At 48.9% G+C, this 20930-nt stretch overlaps 1 long non-coding RNA gene across 4 annotated transcripts; it reads right to left on the reverse strand.

The window, feature by feature from the left end:
- Positions 1–5000: 5000 nt before the first annotated feature.
- On the reverse strand, positions 5001–13079 carry LOC120885499 (uncharacterized). 4 transcript variants are annotated; one of them, XR_013437876.1, is made up of 5 exons: positions 12970–13079; positions 11190–11271; positions 10434–10760; positions 8153–9619; positions 5001–6944 (listed from the first exon to the last, which is right to left on the reverse strand). It is a non-coding gene; the product is annotated as an uncharacterized LOC120885499 (long non-coding RNA). The 4 variants fall into 4 exon arrangements; XR_013437883.1 differs by having other exon boundaries at positions 5001–6448; positions 6875–6944; positions 10434–11271; XR_013437888.1 differs by having other exon boundaries at positions 8282–9619; positions 10434–11271.
- Between the last annotated feature and the right edge of the window lie 7851 nt (positions 13080–20930).

The following is a 20930-nucleotide window of genomic DNA, read 5'->3' on the forward strand; positions in this document are numbered from 1 at the left end:
TTGACCGGGAGCCTCCAGAAGGAGATCCAGAGCAGCTGGCATCCAGATCGTTGCTGCTCGGGCCTCAGTTTACCCTCCTTTGTGCTATGGGGCTGGGCCCACACCTTCCACTTCCTCACCAAGAGCAAACACGTTGCAAGTCCAGGAAAACCACCACAGTGCATCTGGTTCGCTTCCCAGCCAAGAGCCCGTGAAGTGCTAGAGACCCTGTTGGGCAAGGTAGGAAAATGAGGTCAAGGGATCTTAAAGGATCTACCCAACCATCACCAAACTCACAAATAGCGGCGTTGACAACCCATTTGCCATTAAAAAAAATATATAGTCATGATAGTGCATGAAAATCCACAGCCATTCCCTCAATGTCGCCCCCTGAGAAGAAGCTGATCTCATTTGTGGACCTCTCTGGGTCTCTGATGAACTCGGGGGAGCCTGTGAGCTGTCGCAGGAAACAGTGAGGCCAGGATGGGCCGTTTATTCTCAGAGGAGTAGGGAGAGGGCTGAACTGGGTCTAGAAAGTAGCTCTGAAAAGGGAAGGCGAGGGCCGCCTGGATTGGGTTTAGGGACAGGCTTCGGGAGAAGGGTTTAGGGAGAGGTTTTCAGGAGAGGGGTCACAAATAGCAAAATCTGGGTCCTCACCAGGACACCAAAGCTAAGTGCTGAAGTTTCTATCTTCCAGGTCCCTCCAGCAATGGCTGACCCTGCTTTCTTGGAACGTCCAGGCCATCTTGGGCCAAAGAGAGCCATTTGTTGGTCATTTTCAGCAAAACAGGCCGGGTCCTGTCTCCACGCGCAGTCCCAGCCCCAGCCCCAGCCCCAGCCCCAGCCCCAGCCCCAGCCCCAGCAGGGAAGCCAGCAGGAAACTTCCTTCCTAGGTGTCCCTGGAGGAAATGTGCTTTTAGGTCACCATGACGATCCCCAAACATGCAGCTGTATTTTGGAACACAACTGTGCACACTCCTCACCGACTTCGGGGGTTTCATGATGACAAATCCCAGTTTACAGTCCAGTCTATTTCTTTTCATTCTTCCTGAAAACACCGAACTCTGGTTGTGACGGAGACCCAAGGCTGAGATGCTCCGGAGCTACCTCTCGCTTGTCCTCCCACCCCCCCAGGGTCTTTCTCCACTGCATTCCATTCCCCCTCCTCTTCCATTTGTAAAGACAAAAAAAAGAAGAAAAAAATCCTATAACCACTGGCCTCTGTCCAGGAACACGGAGGGAAACAAAGCCAGGCAAACACCGAGAGAAGTGAACGACATCCAGGGCGAACTCAAGTGAACTGCGGGACCGTCCTCCAGTGCGACCCGGAGGCTCAGGGCTCGGGCTTCACTTTTTCCCTCCTCTTCTTCAGGGTTCAGTTCAGGGTCCAGATACGCAGAGTCAAGTCGAGGGTTAGCAGAAGAGCTCTGAAAACCCCCACCTGGAAATTACTTGCCAATCAACACGCACCCTACATCTTTCAACAGCTCCTCCTCGCTTAGCTCAGTAATTCTGCTGCGGAGTCTCGGTGCAAAGTCCGTGACCTGGTTGGTGTCCTGAGAAGCAAAGCCTGAGATAAGGGTCTGGTGCGAATGGTTCGTTTGGAAGGTGATCCCCCAAAGCCATTTCCAGAGGAAGTGGGGGACGTGGGCAGCAAGGATGAGAGGAAAGCCTACGTGGTGGACAGCAAGAAACTGGGACACTTGTCCATCGGCTTGCGTCCCATGGGTGGAGAACTGCTTGGGGACAATGTCACTGGCACACCCAGGCTACCCCACATGTACGTAGACCAAGCATGCCCTCATGGCCAGCCAACAAGCTCAGAAAGGTGACACCGGAAGCCAGCAGACTGTCCAGGGACTATCTGAAGGTGCCTCCGGGGAAAGCTGAGGGGAAATGGTGGGATCGATGACAGGATCTGCAACAGATGACAATCCCAGTACAGAAAAAGTGAGCAGAGCAGAACCGCAGCATGGCCCGTCACGGTGATTCCAAGGGCAGGTCCCAGGAGCACTGGGTGCATCTTCTGGGTGCCAGACTGTCCCCAACACTTACTGCTAGGCCCTGAGCTAGGTCCCAGGGTCACTGTGAGGACCAAGGTCATCTTCCTAGATTCTACCGTCACACACTGACATCAGGTTTGTAGGTTTGGTGTGACCTTAATTTTGTTTCTAAAATGCGTGGGAGAAAGACTAGAGGGAAATAGCTGAGACTGTTAACAGTGATGCTCCTTGGGTGAAGGGGGGTTTCTTCAGTTCTTACGATTCTATTGAAATTTCCTGTAATGAGACTGTATTCTTCTTATAAAAGAGAAAATTATAAACTTTATTTGAAAATAAGAGAAAAGAAAGGCACCTGCCAGGCGGAAGGGAACTCAAAGGTGGCCTTGCTCACCTTCCCCCATGACCAACTTTTATGTGTGTCTCATATTCCTGGCTCCCTGCTGCATTTGGAACCAGCATCTAATGCAAAGGGATTTGGGGCACTTCTCAGGCAGGCCCGGGGCCTGGAAATGGGAAACATCTCCTGATTAGACTTGCAGTTCTTAGGGCACCATAAAAAAGTCACAGAATCCCTATCTCTCTTCTTTTTCATTTTAAATTAATTCATGGAAATAGAAAGCCCACAGTCACATCTGCATTCCGGCTTCTCTGTTGGTGAATGGGCTTGGATATCATCTTCAACACTTGGCCACTGACTTCGGTATCAACAAATTCCCTTCTTCTGTTAGATACTTGCCATCCCAACCAGAGGGGAGGGACCTCCCAGTTGGGAAATTTTCTTACTCTCTCTGGTTGTCTTTAGATGTGGGGGTGAAAGGGGCTACTAAATACCACGTGATCTTATTAAGTGCTTTGAAAATGTAAGATAAACTCTGCTTCATGGAGAAAAATAGGATTCTATTCGATGCAATGGTGTTTACTGTCATAGTTACAACTGGCAAAGTTCATCGTGAAATATTTTTTTCACATAGTTGAAAGAGTTAAAAATCTTGGAATCTCTCTCCCTGGGCTCCTCAAACCCCGAGACTCTAAATTATCTCTGATAGGTGGAAACATTTTCAGGCTCTCATTAATTCAATATTTGGTGATAGGTCCAGGTTGCAGTGCCACCCGGCTGCAGGGGCCCTGTTTGTGTCTGCTGCGGCTTTTGGAGATGCAGCTCTGGCCGTGTGCGGGTGGGGACCGCGTTGATCAACACCTCCTCAAGTGCTGATCATCACCGCTTCCTTGAAAAAAGCCACAGGCATTTTGCAAAAGAAAATATGTTTAAGGGAAAAATCTAGCTTAGAAGGAGCCAGTTTAGTCAAACCGATGGGTTTTCCCACTGCAAAGTTCTTCCTGGTCTTGAACGCACGGCATCCTTATGAATTTCTAAGACTGCAATAGCACACGCACTGCTTACCAATTTTTGAACATGAAAATGACCCCCTTTCCCTCCCTTTCTATGGTCCAAGCACACGGGGCATCAAATCCGAGCCAGCAGCTCTGTTTCAGAGCACGCGAGAGCCACCCAGAGAGGAGATTCAGACACAATTCCTGCCTCTATGCTGGGAGGTTCCGGGCCGGTGGTGGGTCTGGGGTGGACTCAGGAATGTGTATTTCCCCCAAGTTCCTCAGGGCTGCTGCTACTGCTGCTGGACCAGGGACCACACTGGGAGAAGGAATGGCCTCACGGAACTTGGTGATTCCCCAGAAGACGGATGACCTGGAGGGAGAGGAGGGGTCCTTTGAATACCAGTGCGCTCTTGACCCACCAAGGACGTCACGGTGATACGTGGTTTTGAAAGGCCTGGGTGGAGGGCCCAAAGGACAAGATGAGATGCCCTTGGGGAACACAGAAGTCGGGGAGCTGTGGTGTGGGTGGGAGCCACTCGGCAGAGGGAGGAGTGCAGGCTCCGCTGCCAACCGCTGGCTCCACAGGCCAGGCCAATACCCTGTGGGGCCTCAGTCCTCCCAGGTCACATAGGCATCATTGTCTTGCCTTCTGGGGCAGTGGAAGACGAGACCTGCCGCAGGTGGAAAGTGTGGAGCGCCATGTTCCAAGGCTTCCTGTTCCTTCCTTCCCTTGATGGACAGGAAGGAAAGAGACCTGCTTCCTGGGAATCAGGCAAGAACTGGAAACAGGAAGTGAGACATCAGGCCAGACCACACGTGGGATTTGCTGAGCATTGGGTCTAAGTTTCCCGAGGAATTTTTGTCTGGGACTGACTGGTTTCTTGATGGAGGACTGTCATCAGGACTCAGAGGTCACTTGGGGAGGGACTATGGACTCCAAGAGCCAGGCTGCCCTCTCAGAAGCCACCAGACCTCATGCTCCTCCCAAAGCCCTCCCTGCCCACGACGACACACAGTAGGTGCTCATGAGAGTCATGTTGCAGAACCAGTGCTGCTTTTGACAGGAGGACATCAACCGTTTGACCCCGGGAGCCACCGAACAAAAAACCCTGAGATTTTTGATTTTAGTTGGTTCACTTTTTTTTCCTCTCGGAGCCAACAAACTAAAACCAAAACAAAACAGAAATAAAATCAGACAAGGCTGTGGTTCTGAAAGACACTGAACAAATACACTGGAGTTATTATCTCGAGAAAAATCAATGGCTTTCCCATCCACCAGTGCCCGAGCCTTCAGCGTTGGCTTGGAAACGAGGAAACGCTCCCAGCCCAAGGCTCTCCTGAGTCTGCGGCTGAGTTCACAAGTTCCAGCTTCCCCAGGTGGCCGAGCCCAGGGGAAATCAGGGAGCGCGGAGCCATCGCTGCAGGTGGGCATGAGCTGCCGTGTCCCCTACCTTCTGGCCAACAGAGCAAGCCTGCAAAAAAAAAAAAAAAAAAAAAAACAGAGGCAGACCAAGCAACGGCGGGGGTGGGCATCTGGGCACCGTTATTCTGAGCTTCTGCCAACCTGTCCCTTACCCAGGGGATCTGGGGCTGCAGTGTCCCTCCCTTGCAACCCCAAGCTGATGATGTAGGAGAAGAAAGAGGCTCTTTTACGATCACCTAGAGGTGTCTAAAATAATCAAATTTAGGGGAGCAAAGAACAGAACTGTGGCTACCAGGGGCCAGGAGGAGGGGAGTACGGGGCGTGGCTCACCCATCGCATGAGGTTTCAGTGACAGCAGATGACCGAGTTCTGGAGACCTGCTGACCACCTCGTGCCCAGAGATCACCGTTCTACACTGTGCACTTCAAAATCCGTCGACAGTATGGATCTCACGTGAAGTGTTCTCACCACAATAGAACATTCAAGAAGGGAACGAATGGGAGATGAAAAGGAGGTACAATATGGGGGGGGGGAGCTGGAAAGTTCTCAAAGACTCTTCTCCCGTTTCAGCCCTGCGTCTGTGAATACGTCCTGGGAAGTGCCCGTCTTCAAAAATAATTAAAAGAGTCATGAATACAGAAGTGTGTCACTCTGTCTGTCCGAAGGGCTGTCGGGGTCCTTCTTGGCTATCTTCTTTCCCTGGAAGTGGAAGCCTTCTCCAATGTGGTGTTAACTCAGTCCTGACAGCCTGAGGGTCAGTGGACGGAGCTCCCTCTCCCTGGCTGTCTGGCTGTGCCCACCCCTGGGGGAGGCGCTCGCCTGCACCATCTCTAATTGCACATCCGTCCTGTGAAGTAGCTGGGGGGTCGGGGAAGCATGGCGAGCTACCTGTTTCTGTAAGTGTGGTTTCCTTGGAGCGGCCACCGCCATTCATTTACAGATGGCCTGTGGTTGTTTTCCTCTACGACAGCAGAATTCAGTAGTTATGAAAAACCCCTGTGGCCCCTAAAGTCTTAAAAATTTACTGTGTAGCCCTTTGCAGAAGAAAGAATGGCCCCGAGGTCAGCCATCAACCCACTGCACAGGCGAGGAAGTAGAAGCATAGGAAGCTAAGTGTGTGCTGCCCAAGGTCATCCAGGTTGGGAATTCCTGTGCCGGGCAGGAGTTGGCTCCAAAGTACCCCTGGGCTCCTCTCCTCCCTCTGCTGTAGTGCCTCCCACTTGGTCATACTGGCCTGGCTCTGCTAAATGTGTCATCCAGCCCATCCCCTCCTTCTCTAGCCCCCAACCCCTGGGCTCCCGGTCTGCCCAGTGCTTATGAGAGATAGTCATCCACCAGGGACAGAGATGGCCTGAGCAGGCCTGGGCTCTTTAAAACCCAGAGAGATCAGCTCAGAGACACACTGAGAAGGACCAGGCTGCCCCGAGCAAAGACAGCAACTGTCCTCAGCTGGGCAACATGCCCCGGACCATCTCTGAGCAGAGCCCTCATTTGCCTGTCTGCCATTCTGCCCTTACTGATGTATCTTGATCCGGGTTGGATTTGATTTTCCTGTTAATACTGCCCACGACCGGCTGCCTTCCTCCTGAGAATGCCCATCTGGTCCTGGGGTCTTCTAGTCCGGCCTTCTCTAAGCCATGCAGGTAGCAGGCCACATCTCAGCAGCGGTCTAAAGCTCCTCTGGGGTGTCCAGGGTGAGGCTCCACAGCTCAGGGAGAACACCAAGTTCAAGTAAAAACGGTAGCAAAGACTGCTGAATTAAGTTACCAAACTTTTCAAGGATACAGAATTATTAATATGAATTATGATATATTGGCACAGTAGAACATTAGGCTGTCATTGAAAATGATACTAACAAGGATTCTAAAATAATGTGCTGTATCAGACAGGGTCAGCTTTATAGGTGTGGGACTTGTGTACATGTACAGGACGCCACAGTTAAAAAGACCCTACACTTGGTTTAGTGCTCCGTGGGCACCACTTTGCTGTTTTGAATAACTTTTAATGAAGAACCCCCACATTTCATTTTGCACTGAGCTCACTAATGGCTCATAGAGGAGAGGTATCTCTCAGTGCTCATCCTCTCCTGCCTTTGAGGATAGGGCTTTCCACTCCACTCCCCACACCTACTCACCTGGACTGGTTTCTCCAAGTGGGAATTCCTTTCCAGTGTTTGTTGGGAAATGTTGACATTTTTCTAAATGCTAAAAGAAAAATTAGTCAAGAAACTAATGGAAAAAGTATTTGTCCTGCAAAAATCAAAGCTTAACCATGAACCTAGAGGCAACACGGGCTCAATCCACCAACATCAAACCAAAGGTAAGAGCTGGAAATGCTGAAGGTGAAGGATGACATCATGGGGACAGGACAGGAGCCCATGGGAGAGAGGGGATCACGGTTGGCTAGGACCATGGCTCTGGTCCTGTTGTAAGTGTGCATGTCGATGGTCCTGACCACTGGAAATGGAGAGTCACTCTTGGAAATAAATCAAGATTAAATTTATATGTAGGTATGCTTTACGCAAATCTTGTTAGCAATGTGCTCAGAAATAACAAACTTGGGAAGTAAAATCAGCCCTTGGTTGGCAATTTCCATCTGTAGCACTTGAACTTTGCTAAAAGATCTAAATGTTATATTATTGGAATATTACACAATAATATTCACCAGTTCTTTTTGACTCTTAATTATTTGCTACAGGCTGCAGTTGTCTGTAAATTTGTTACACTGAATATTTCTCATTTATTAAACCAATGTTGCTAGCTACCCATTGTAATAAGCCAACGGTACGAAGTCCATCGACGGCTTCTAAGAATAGCTTAGGATTTCAGGACTTCTGAGTCTTGCCAGGGACTTTGACTTCTTGTCTGTAAACCCTGAAGGTTAACATTGGGTATTTGGAAGCACCAACTCCTGACATCTGGTTGTTCAGAAACTACATTTCCCAACCCTCCTTTGCAGGTTAACTAGAGTCATGCCACACATTTGGATCCAAGGGATGTGAGCAGAAGTGAAATGTACACCTCGTGGATTGCACATCCATGGGGAAGTTACTTGTCCTCCATTTCCTCTCCCTTTCTCCCTGGCTTGGGAGAGATCAAAACTAGAGGAGCCACTGGGACCAAGCTAGGGACGTCATGTTTTAAGGAAGTGAGAACTAGTCCTGCAGCCCGGGTGACCTTGTGGAGCAGAACTGTCCACCTGCCACAGGCTCCTTTAGACTGCCATGTGGGTGAGAATTACATTCTACTTTATTTAATGAAGTCTCTATATTTGAGTTCTCTTTGTTAGAGCGGTTTAGTCTATTCGAGACCATGTGGGAACATGCTTACCCTGTATAATACTGTTTGATGGAGCGTCATCTACAATGACACGCAATTAACTCTATATATAATCTAAATCACTAAAAGGATACAAAAAAAAATTGCCCAAGAGAAAATCATGTCAAGAACCTGGGAACAAAAGGGAAGGAAGAAGCCAAATTGCACATGGTTCCAGAAAGAAATGAGGTGGTGTTTCCCGTATGATCATTAAGCTCAGACACCTTGAGCTCTGCTTGGATTCTGGGCAAGGAGTGAGGAGAGACAGAGCAGGACACCTTCCTGGCTCTCGTGGAGTTTGCAGTGAAAGCAGAATGGAAGATGTCTGTAAAAGTTCCCAGCGTGGACGACATGAGGCCTTCATCCGCTTTTGAGTGGGTCTTCCTGCGGAGACTGGGATGGATGTCGGTGTCCTGGAGACTCTCGCCACCTTCAAGGACTGGCCGAGACCAGCAGGCCTGCTGGACGTTGGTGGCTTCCTCAGGAGGTGACCCACCCCTTCAGCTGGTTGTGCAAGAGTAAGAAGGAGCAGGAGAAGCCCTAGGCCTTCCCCTCTGCAGACCTGGGTTCCCCACCCTGGGGTGAAGGGAACTGGAAAGTATGCCAGACCCAGAGAGCTTTCCGCGTCCAGGGCGCCCCCCTTGTCTGAGAGCACCTGCGGGCGGCTGGGCTGCCATCTTGAGAGAACTGGCACCTTCTGTTTGGTTGGGTTTGGAAGCTGAACGAACACATGAGTGGGGATTTGGCACTTGTCTTCCACAGGAGCTCCGATTCTTGTGGACTTTTTTAAAGAGCGAGAAACTCCCGTGTTCTGTTTAGCAGAAGTGATTCTTCTGGAAGGGCGGGTCTGCGTCAGCCAGAGGCAGTGATGTGGCCTCAGTGATTCTCAATGTTCACCAAAGACCGCGGCCACCTCTCGGTCCACCTACCTCCCTGGCAGCCCAGCTCCTGTCCTCATACCTGTCGGACTCCGTCTGTCACCTGAGGCTTCGTTGCCAAATAGAGGGCGAGTGTTCCTCCAGGCACTTTAAACAGCTGCAGATAACGAAGGAGAAGTCAGGGCAATCAACCAAGCGCTGGGCAGGAGGGTTTGAACAGAGCAGGAACTGATTATGTGCCGAGGCACCGGTGCCCGGTATTGGCCACATCGTCCCGTCACGATAAAGGATGTCCCAAAGCGGTGCCTCTCACAGCTCAGGAGTGAGACAGGCGTGGCCTTGGTGAATTCTTTTCCTTCTCCTTCTCCTTCTCCAAAAAGAAGACTCCATCTTCAAACAGAGTCTCAGGTTGTCTCCCCGTTGTCTGTGCTCCCCTTCCTCCCTCCTGATCTGATTTTTATTCAGATCAAGGATGTATCAGGATAAATGATCGTGTTTCCTAATTTCCCTTGCAGTTAGAAACGGTCAGTGAAATATCGGTGGAAATCAATTGAGCCTTCTGGGAAGGCTGTCCCTTCTCCCTGTTCTCCTTCTTTCTACCTAGAAAGTGGATGTGAGACCTATGTGGTGTTCCAGCAGCTGTCTTGTTACCATGAGGCGATCTTGGGCCTGTTCATTGGTGAGCTGAAGATCAAAGAGCAGAAAGATAGAAAACAAGCTGAATCCCTGGTGACCATGAAGCTGTCGTATGGCCATGGATTCTAACCCTCCAGACTTCGTTCTATATGCTACACAATCCCCCTCTAGGCTTTGCAGCTGTTAATTTAGATATCTTTCTAGAAGTGAGTCCACGTTTGACAGATACAACACACACTCAATTTCCACCTCTCCCACAAGTCCTTCCAAGAACCTCTAAAATCATTGACAGACACATTTGTCAATCAAAAGACACTTATTTAACTTCTACTAAAGGCCCGGCTCTGTGGTCCAGTGGCCTGGAGAAGTGACAGTACCCTGACCCTGACTCTGCAGTTTCCAATTAGAAAGGGCTGCTCCCGCCCCTGGACCTCGAGCCTCTCTTACAGCTGCCTTCCAAGAGAGGATGCATGTCATCTGCCCAGAGTGGAGACGGTGCCTTGTCCTCCCAGGTGTCCCCACAGCCCCCTGGCACAAGGCCTCCTTAGGCACTCGGGTGCCTCTGGGCAGGGACACGGGCAGCTAGGCTCTCAGCCTGGCCCCGCCTGTTGGAACAGTCTGACCAACAGTCCCGGGGGGGGGGGGGGGGTGGGAGTCAGCTCAGGGCTGGTGTGAGCTAACTCCCCCTCCCCCAATCCAACACAAAGGCCGACAGGGCTTGCTCCTGGTTGGGTCTCTGCTGTCCCCCCTGGCCTGGCCTCAGGCCTGGCCTTGTCTGCCCCACCAGGACCGCTCCCCCAGGCGGTGAACACGCACCACCCATCCCAGCCCGGTCCTGTGGATTCCAGGTAAAGAGACTCACCCGGGTCTCCGGCAGTGGCCCAGTCCATCCATGGGCCTGGAATGGAACCATCTCTGAGGGTCCCGGGCCACCTCCCTGGGGGTCCTTTCAGCAAGGAGACTGTGGGCCAAGCACACCACGAGTCCCCCTGGGCTCTGCAATGGGCCAGCTCCTTGCTGGGCAGGCTGTCCACCAGATCCCGGCTCTGGCCAGCTGTGGGGGAGGGGCACGGTCCTGCCGTCCAGGCCCAGGATATGCGGAGGACAGTGGGGATCTGCCCGGCAGCCCTGTCCCTTTCCTCCTCCTGGGCTTTGGGCAAATCGCTTAATCACGAGTCAGTTTTCTTGTCTGTAAAACGGGGACAACATGGTTTTCATGGAGTTATCCTGAGGACTAAGGAAGTCTGTGTGTAAGGGCCCTCGGCAGTGACCCTAGCACACAATGAGCCCTTCATCCACGGCTCCTGCAGCATCAGCGTCATTAACACCGGTGGCGATGACCGTCTCGTACACTGGTGTGCTGCGGGTGTGGCTGAAGGGTCCAGTTAGATTTGGGGAGGGGGTGGGGAGGACCATTTTTAAAAGTGGTCCTTTCCACTATGCTTCTGACTCCCTACTTGATTTCCCATTATCCATCCTTTAGGTCTTCAGGGAACCAGATTCCAACCCCATCGCTCAGGTGAACATCTGCTCGGAAGCATCTTGACCACCAACCCTGGTCCTGGGTCAGCGCTGGTGTTCTGGTCTTGACGAAGTTTACACTAGAAGCTCAGGTTACCTGCCCGATTTCTCTCCAGGACCCTCCCCTTCCATGGGAACGTCTGAGGTGTGGTGAGACAGGCAGAAACATAAAGACGCACCTGGGAATAAATGTGTGAACGTATTTAGACTTTATTTGGGGAAACTGGGCTTTCACCACCATCCAAGTTCAACAGAAATGCCTGTGCAGACCAAACACTGGTTGGTCGTTGACACCGAAAACCACTTGCAGCCCAAATTAGACACAACAAATCTGGGAAAGAATTTTTAAAATCCAAACCTTGCAACCTACCCCTCACCCCAGACTACTTGAGGTAGAAGAGAAACACGTGCCAAGAGGAGTCGGAGTGGACCCGTGGAGGGAGAGCAGGTGAAAAATGCATTTGTTAGATTTGGAATTGGGACAGAAAAGCTGGGAGTTCTTGTGAGTCAAGAGCCCGGGTGCTGCCTCTCTCTGTGCCCAGGTGGAAAGCTGAGGTTGGGCAAGCCCTGGGCCAGTGCTGCAGACAGCAAATGGAAAAGCCCAGGGGTTCTGCCTGGGAGTGCAGCCCAGAAGGTTGAGCATTCAGAGGCCTGCAAGACAGGCACTCAGGGGCGTGGAGTGTGCAGCCTAAGAGCAGAGACCTGGGGGTCTGGGCTGGAGCCCACTGCAGACCTAGTGGGAGAGAAGTCTGCCTGTAGGGGGCGCTGTCAACCAACCCCGGCCGGTGGTTCCCATGAGGAATGCACCCAATCTTCAGAGCCTTGAAGAAATGCTATCAAAACTCCTGATTTTTAAAACGTTGGCAAGCGATTCAACACAGTTGCGATGCTCTGTCGAGGCTGCACAAACAAGTCTGCTGGCTCCGGCTCGCGGGTAGCCCACTTCTGAATTCTGGGTGGGGCTGACTTTCATCTTACCTCTGAAGCTCGGGGTTGCAGGCGGCAGTTGAGGGCCCACACGTACCCACGTTAACTCTTCTGCCCAGACCTTCCTACTGCTAAATTAATCTAGCCTAAGAACTCTTTTACAGCACTGAGAAAAGTCAAGCTCAAAAATCAAAGTACAAACCCAGACAAAAACCTTCCAGGTAGCAACCTCAAAGATCGAGCTTTACTTTTATTTTTTTTAATGTATTTTGTAATGCCCCAGAACGGTTGGCCATGCTAAATTCACTAGTGGAATAATAGCCACCAGGCCCTCCACGGGCCCGGACACCACGGGGCGGACTTGGCAAGGAACAAAAGAGGGTGCACGGGACACACCCAGGGGGCCTCGGCCCAGCTCTTCTTGCACCGGCTCTTAATTTGACGCCTGCACCCCAAACCACCTTGGGCTTTGGAGCATCCAGACAATGGCTCTGCTGGACCCAAAGAGCGAGTTCTGGAGGGGAAAACACAGTGGGTGCAGGAAGGTGAGGTCAAGGGTTGAGGGAACCCCTGGCTCGGGGCATCCGGCCAAGGTGGCACCGGCTTTCACCTTGACCAAGCAGGGACTGCCTGTGCCCTTGAGGTGGCGACCAGTGCTGGGAAACACACTGCACAGGAACCCAGTTCCAGAGAGAGCAATAGAAGGGCTCTGAGGCTGGACCTCCTCCTCTGCCCGCACCGCACGGCACAGCGGTGCAGCGCAACTGGGGACAGGGAAGACAGCCCAGCCGAGGAAGGCAAAAATCCCACAACAGAACCACAAAACAAAGGGCCAGGGACGGTGATTAAGCCCCCCAGGGCTGCCTGCTAATCACCACGGTGGGAGAGGTTCCCGCGCCCCCACCCGCCACGGTTCCTCCTCCGAGCAGACACAAAAGTACCTCTCTTACCCACAAGCACGCTCCAACCTTTCGCTTTGTTCCCCAGAGCGCAGACACTGGGGCTGCTCAGAAAGATCTGGGAGCTGGCGGAGCATTGTGGGTACTGCCATGCAAATGAGGAGCACAGGCAAGCGTGTCCCACATTGCTTCAGAGGACCTGAATTTTTTATGGCTTGTATGCTCTTTTTGATGTTTTCATTGTCTCCTAGCATAACTGATATGCATTCCGACTCTGACAACTCCAAGTTGTGGGGTTTTGTGTTGTTTCTTTTTCCCCCCCCTTCTTTCTTTTCTTTTTCCTGGAGCTGGTTTTCTCACCTTAACAACAACAACAACAAAAATTTACAAGGAAAAAAATAAAAAAAGAGCCCAAACAAAACAGAAAACAAAAAAACAAAACCAAAAAAAAAAAAAAAATCTACCGTAACAAACCAAGGTTACTTTAAGAAGTGAAATATTTGAAGCAATGCAACCAGGAAAAGAAAACATGTTGATTCTCTTAAATTCCTTGGAGCTTGCCCACCTCACTTAAAGGGACAACTTCCAGTGTGTGTGTGTGTGGGGGGGTCAGTTAATCTGACGGTGGTCACTGGTGAAGAACCCACAGCCGTTATGAAATCCACCCCGTCTGTTTGCACTTGCTCTTAATTAGGTTGGGAAGCTCCTTTGGTAGAGGTGAGCGCCTCTTGCTCCCCCTCCTCTGCATGCACGCACACACACACACACACACACACGCATGCACTCACACTCCAAGGACTAGGTGGACTTTTAAGGGAACCATTTCCGTTTCATAACCCTGTGCCCTTCAAGGATCCAGAACGTCACCCACGCCAAATACCTCAGGGTCAGTGGTATTTCTGGTTTGGCCGAGGGAACGGAATTGCTGCATGGATCACAAGAAAGTCATTTCTGAGCGACTCTTGCCAACCCACCCCCGCCCCCTGCCCCGATGGCTAAGATCGTCCAGATAACGAGCTGGATTCCCGAGAGGGCCTGTTTGAGCCCGGACAGGACCTTCCAAGCATTCCCGTTTCATTCCAGCCTTAACTGGGCAAAACAGCGCAAATCATGTCAACATGGGGACAATGCCACCAGAAGAAGTCCTGAGGGATGTCGCATTTCTCTCTCCTGCTCCTCATCCCAGCCCTGGCAACACGTCGTTCCAGCCTCGTGCCCCTCCTTGATCCAAACTCGGCCTCATTCTTTCCTTTCAGCACCATTCCTGTCTTTCCACTGACCTTGGCCAACTCGATGGATAAAGGACAACCAGTGGGCCCAGTTACTGTCCCACAGTCTGTCTCAACTTTCTCCTCCCATTCCCCCCCCCCCCCCGCTGAAATGCCCCCAGGCAGGAGGGGTGCCTTCAGGTCCCAAGACTGGAACTGCCCAGTGGTTGGTAACTGCTCTCCGATCACCCGCCTCTCCACGGGCAGCTCCTGGCAGCGGGCCTGGCCCACGGTCAGTGTCATCGGCATCTCACTGCTTCCTCGGCAGCTGCAGGCACACTTCATCCACTTCCCACCAAAGGCCTCAGACCTAAGGATTATCATTTCCATCTCACTGATGGCAGATAGAGGGTCGGAGAGGGGACGTGACGGGTCCAAAGCCCCCGAGGAAGTGGCACCCTGCTTCTCTGGAGGAGAGAACGCTCAATCCATTCCCACTTCCAAACCACTTCCATCAACAATGTTCCTGTGACCTCCTCCAGGACCCTGTGAGATGGATATTAATGGCAACGCTGCTTCACAAATGCAGGCTCCAGGAGAAATCCCTGCATTCCCACTGCAGCTCTGTTCTCTTTTTCCAGAACCTTCTTTGGAATGACAAAGAAGTCTGCCTCTCCCACCTCATAAACTGTGAGGGGGGGGGGGCAAGAGGGAGATCCGTTCGGAACCAGGTTGCCCTTTCCAATTACAAAAGCCTTTAGGGGTTTGATTCACCAAGCCACCCTCAAGACCACAAGAATGTATGACTCCTCCAAAAACACCCAAATAAGTCTCCGGAAGTATCTTAGGTCGTCAGAATCCAGCTCCATAAAACACATAAATACATTTAAAATAGCAGTAAAATATTTCCACTCTTCTTTCTTTTTATGACTTTGAATACGCTCTAAATAGAAATGCTGGCAGCCCCCCCCCAGCCGCCCCTTTAATAGAGCTATTTATATTTAACTCACGCGGATATAAATAGAAGCACAGGAGGCTCACGCACCAGATTTTGGTTTATTTGCTTTCAACCTCAGCGCCAGACAGCCCTGATTTTGTTCTGACAACAAAAATAAAGAGGGACATGAGTGTTCTCACCTCCTCTTTGGCTTCCGGCTCCCCAGCTCTCCTGGTCTCTTTTCTCCCATCTGGAGGCATCTGAGAGCATCCCGGGGGGAAGGAGAGGTGTCCAGTGGCTCGGTTTCTCCAGGGAGGACAAGGAGGAGCACTTGTGGCGGTCACTACAGTGGGACTGTAGGAAAGCGCCACTGTCACAGATGAGGGTGGACATGCAAAGAAACGTTCTTCTTTCTTCTCGTGAAAGCTGCCCAAACCTCCCCCACTGCAGCCCCCTCCAGCACCCCCACCTTGTTTAGATTTGGGGCTCTGGAAGGAAATGGATTTCTTTTGACATTTAATAATGTCTGTGGACATGCAACATCCCTGCTCGGGCTTTGTATTTTTTTTTTTTTTAAATGATGTAAGTTCTGTAACTGATACCAGTTGTCATCAAACATCATAAAAGCCAATCATGCCTCAAGTCATCAATATTTATTGTCCCCAGTAGGGGAGAGACTGTTTTTGGTTTGGGGCAGATGGGTTTAATTTTTAAGTGGAAGAGTTAAAGCAGACACACCTAGTATAAAATATCAACCCGCAAAGGATCTGCCGACATGGGGCGATTGAGATGTTCAGCCCCCTGAAAGGAAGAGGGTGGGAGACAGATGCGGTAGGAGGAGGGAGATGGAGGAGCGTCCTCGCCCGGAGGAGGAGGGTGCAGGGTGTGGGCAAGGGGAGAGGGGTGAGAAGAAAGCCATCGCATGCTCCCCTGCTCCTGGAGAGTCAGACCAGAAAGACCCCACGATGTGGGGACCACGTTGCTCAGATAGTGGACAGAACGTGGCTACCAAGACGTGAGAGGAGACCAAACGGAGGCAGGAGAAGACCACGTGGTGGGAGAAGGACAGGAGGGCAGTGTGAGAGGTGGGGACCAAAAGTGAGAGAGGACAAAGGGGAAACCGAGGAAAGGAATTAAAAGTTCAAGAGACAGTGAAACAAAGGAGACATTGAGAGACAGAGAGAGAGAGAGAGAGGGAGGGAGCGAGCTAGTGGAGAGGAAATGTCAGGAGATTCACCCTGGGGCTGGCCGGGGTGGCAGGGCCTGGCAGGGGGCCTGGCAGGGGACCTGCTAGCCTGTTGAGGGCATGGGAGGCTTTGGGCAGGCCTGTCCCAACCAGAGCCGGTCAGGAGCCGTCCAGTTTGGTCTTCAACACCCGCCTGCCTGTCTGTGTGTCTTTCTCGCTCAGAAGTCCCTGTCTTTCCTGGTGGGGTTCTAGAGGGCTCTAGAATCTTCTCTCGCCCACCCTGTGCATGGAATTTACACCGAGGTATCAACGACTCATGAGACTTGATGAGCTACTTCTGACTGGGATGAGGTTTTGAGTTCTAATGACAAACCCCAAGACCTCTGCCAGCCAAGTGGGGAGACTATAGGTCATGTAAAGCTGGTGGCCGGCGTCTTGTCCCACAGACGAGTCCCCCTCGGCCTCCTGAACACTCTGATGGGCGCATACTCCAGAGACCAAAGTTCTTCATGGAGTAACAGGCTGGAGAAGGACAGGTCGGCCTTGGGCCTAGAGGGTCCAGGGCAAAACTTGGCCCCTGAGGCCTCTGCTGGCCACCTGCCAAGCAGACTAGAAAAGGGGCCCTCCGGAGGCAGGGGAGGAGGAACCTGGCCCTCTGTCTTTGGGGGTCAGTGGAACTCTTGAAGCCACCCGTACTCGGGAGCGAGGAGGTATCAGGAGCGGACTCGCTGCTCGGCAGTGTCCTTAAACGCCCACCTTCTGCCCACACTGGCTTTTGTGTTGACGTCAAAGTCGGAGGGAAGAAAGGAAGAGGGGAGGAAAAACCTTAACAAAGAGAGTTTTCAAAAAAGCTCCTGGCAAAAAATAAATAGGTCAAACCTCAAAGCAGCCCAGCACACTCCTCCTGATGGTCCAGCCCACCGGTTGCATTGTGAGACTGCAGGACCTGGTATTTATATAACCTGGCCTGTGAGACAGAAGAGGCAGGGAGGTCCCCCGCAGAGGGCCCCAGAGCACGGTGGCGGAAGCACCAGGAGACCCAGGTGGAGCAGCTCACAGAGTCACCTGGGGCTGGGTGTTCACGTTCGTTCCCACCACCCTACGACCGACCTGCATGTGTCCCACCTGGGCATTGCCAAGCGGAAAGACCCTGCACTTGGCATCCGCCGCACCCCACCTGGACAAACAGCAGGACCCGAATGCCACCGCTGTCTCTCCTATTGGCCTGTATCCAGGCAGCCCTTGGAGACGCCCTGCAGTCCACTCAGGGCTCCATCTGGCTCCCCTGGCAATGGCTCCTTGCTCTTCCTGCCCAAAGACCCATCTAGAAATCCAGAGCTCTTGGTGGCATGGCTGCCGAGCCTGGTCTGTCTCCGGAGGACATCGGGTCCTTGTACGTCTGGAGAACACGCTCACTGTGCACTGCTCATCTGCATCTTCCCCACATCCTGGCCAACACTCAGTTTCTTCTTTCTCACTTTTCCAGTTTTTACCAAGGGCATCCCATTGCTATTTTAATGTAAAGGCATCCCATTGCTATTTTACTTTGAGCTTAAACAGTTCTTCCTAAATGTATTAGCTATTTAGTTTCCTTCCTCCCCTTTCTCCCCTTAGCTCTCTTGCTTTTGTCCTGCTGATCAGTAGAATCTTATATTCTAGGGTCTCTTCCTCTGCTGCTCTCCACGGTGTTCAATCTCCTGCCCATTGGTTAACTGTGGCGCTAGTGGCCATGTTTGAACAGATATTTTTAATTTGGGCGTTTTTCAAGTTCACCAGTTTTTTGTCCTGCGGTTTATGCTTTTGGGGTCTTATTAAGGAAACCACTACCACCTTAGGGTCAAAAAGATTATTATTATTTCTTTTTACATATTCTTCTATTGAATACTTCACATTTTTCTTTCACATTGAGGTCTTTTTGAGTCATTTTTGAATGTGTTTTGAATTAGAGCTACAACGTCTTCATTTTCATCCAGTCGGCCAGTTACCCCAACAAGAATCTACTAAATTATTCATTATTTTTCCTCCCTCCACCAAATTCTGGTGCCTCCTTATCTAGATCATGAATCTCTGTCTGAGTTCCTTTATTTATTCCCCGGGTCTATTTGTCTGTTCCCACATACAGTCCCATTATTTTTATTACCACACCTTTACACAGTGTCTTTATATCTAATAGGGCAAAGGTTTCTTTCTTTGCTCTTTTTTTTTATTTTTCAGGAAATATCTTAGTTGTTTGTGTTGTTTTATTTTTCTAAGTATCCAAAAAAATATGAAATGCTATTGGAACTGAGTAAAATTTAAAGAGTTAATGTCCGGAGAATTGATAAGTCAATACACTCATAAACACATTCTGTTCTGTTCTGTTTATTTGAGTCTTATTTTATGTAGAATTTTCTCTGTAAAGGTCTGGTATGTTTTTCAGTTAATTCCTAGATAGTCCTGGAGTGGAGATTATTCTGAATTGTGAGTTGAGTTCTATAGTATTTTTCTAGGAGGTTGTTGGGGTGTGGTGAAATATGCTCCCCCTCTTTTTGTACTTTTTCAAACATCAATCATATTGCAACAAAAATCTGTAAATAAGACACTCATTTTATTTGTAGGATTTCATGAGTTTGACAAATATATATACCCATGTAACCATGACCACAATCAAAATTCAGAACATTTCCATCACCCCCCAAAACTTTGCCTCTTCTGTACTCAATTCCTATGCTTCTGCTCACCCAAGGCAACCACAGAGATTTCTTTCTATTACTGTAATTGCCTTTTCTATAATTTCATTTTCTAAGTTTTTCTTTGCTGAATGTGGATATACAATTAGTTATTGCATTAATTATTGTTTTATGAAATATTATTATATCAATTTATTAGTTCAGTTGCTTGTTGATAGATTTCTCAGGAGCTTATCCCTAGAGAATATATCATTTCATTTCTGATCTGTATACCTTATATTTTAAACATTTTCTTCTTAGTGTATTTCCTAGGACCTTCAATGTAATACTGAACAGACATAGTAAAAGCAGGCATCTTTACTTACTTCAAACCTTAAGAAAGAAGCTTTACTCTTTCACAACTAAGTATAATGTTAGCTGTAGGCTTTTTTTTTTTTTTGAAAATCGTTAGCACTTTGAGTTTGTGAAGAATACTTATCATGAGCATCATACTAAATTTTATCAAATGCCTTTTCTGTATCTGTGGAAATGATCATATGAGATTTCTCCTTTGTTCTATTAATAAATTTGAATTTTGAATGTTGAGCCATCCTTGCATTCCAGGGATAAACCTTATCTGGTCACAATGTGTAATATGATTTATCCATTGTGTGTGTGTGTGTATATATATATATATATATTTGGATTACAATTGTTAAATACTTTATTAAGAATTTTAACATGTGTATTTGTGAAAGATATTGATCCACAATTTTCTTTTCTTCAAAATGCCTTTGCCTCATTTTGATATTCAAGTAATATGGGCTTCATCACACGAGCTGGGAATTATTCTCTTTTACTGTTTTCTGAAAGAATATGTTTAAGATTAAAGTTGTTTTTTTCTTAAATATATGATAGATACCCCAGTAAAGCCATCTTGGCTGGCACTTTTCTTTGTGGGAAGTATAAAAATTTTATTATTTACAAAAATTGCGTTGAGGCAATTTGTTTCCTATTTCTTCTATGTTTATTTTATATATTTTTATTTTATTTTTTGGTCTTTAAAATTATTTTTTTTCATTTTATGTAGGTTGTTAAATTAATTAGTACAGTGTTGCTTATGATATCCTTTTATTATGGTTTTAAGATCCATAGGAGCTATAAACATGTCTCCTCACTTATCCCTGGTATTGGTTATTCCTGTCTTCTCTCTTTTTTTCTTAACAAATCTGGTTAAAAGTTTATTAGTTTTATTGATAATTTTTAAAAACCAGCTTTTGTTTTATTGAGTCTTTTTCTAGTTTTGTTCTGCTTCTATTTCAGGGGTTTCCATTCTTTATCGACTTCTTCCTTCTATTTCATTTAGGCTTGTTTTTCTAATTTTTTTTTTATAATGGGAGATTATACATTAGATCTATCCAAAGGAGCATTTAAATTTATAAATCTTCCTCTAAACACTGCTTTAATTATACCCTACAGATTTTAGTTTGTTGTTTATATATTTTATATATCTTCCATTTCTCTCATTGTGTTGACATTTTTCTTGAAGTCCTTGAGCATATTTATAATAGCTGCTTTAAAGGCTTGGGTTGTTAATTTCATCATTCATGGCATTTTGATGCTTCTTGCTTTGGATTTTTTTTCTTCCTTGGGTACGAGCTGTATTTTCCTGCTTCTTGGTATTTCACGTAAACTTTAACTGAATGGTGAACATTGAGAATTTCATGTTGCTGGGTTTGTTGTTTTCCTTCTGGAATGTTGGATTTGTCCTGGCAGGCAGTCTAGTTACTGATCCATCAGTTTTATCTTTTTGAGACATTTTTTTAAAGCCGTTATTAGAGTAAGTTAGAGTAAACTTTACTCTGGGCTAGTTTGGTCTAGCTAACATGTGACCCTTAGCCACTATCTTGAAAACTCCTGAGTTTCAAGGACCCTCTTCTCCATTTGGTCAGTTCTCAAGTGTCTGCCTCTGGAAGTTGTTGACTTTGCAAGGTCTCCAACATTTCTGTGCTGCCTTATGGCGTTTCATTCTA

Source organism: Ictidomys tridecemlineatus, chromosome 1 (assembly GCF_052094955.1).
Source record: "Ictidomys tridecemlineatus isolate mIctTri1 chromosome 1, mIctTri1.hap1, whole genome shotgun sequence".
Classification (NCBI taxonomy): domain Eukaryota; kingdom Metazoa; phylum Chordata; class Mammalia; order Rodentia; family Sciuridae; genus Ictidomys; species Ictidomys tridecemlineatus.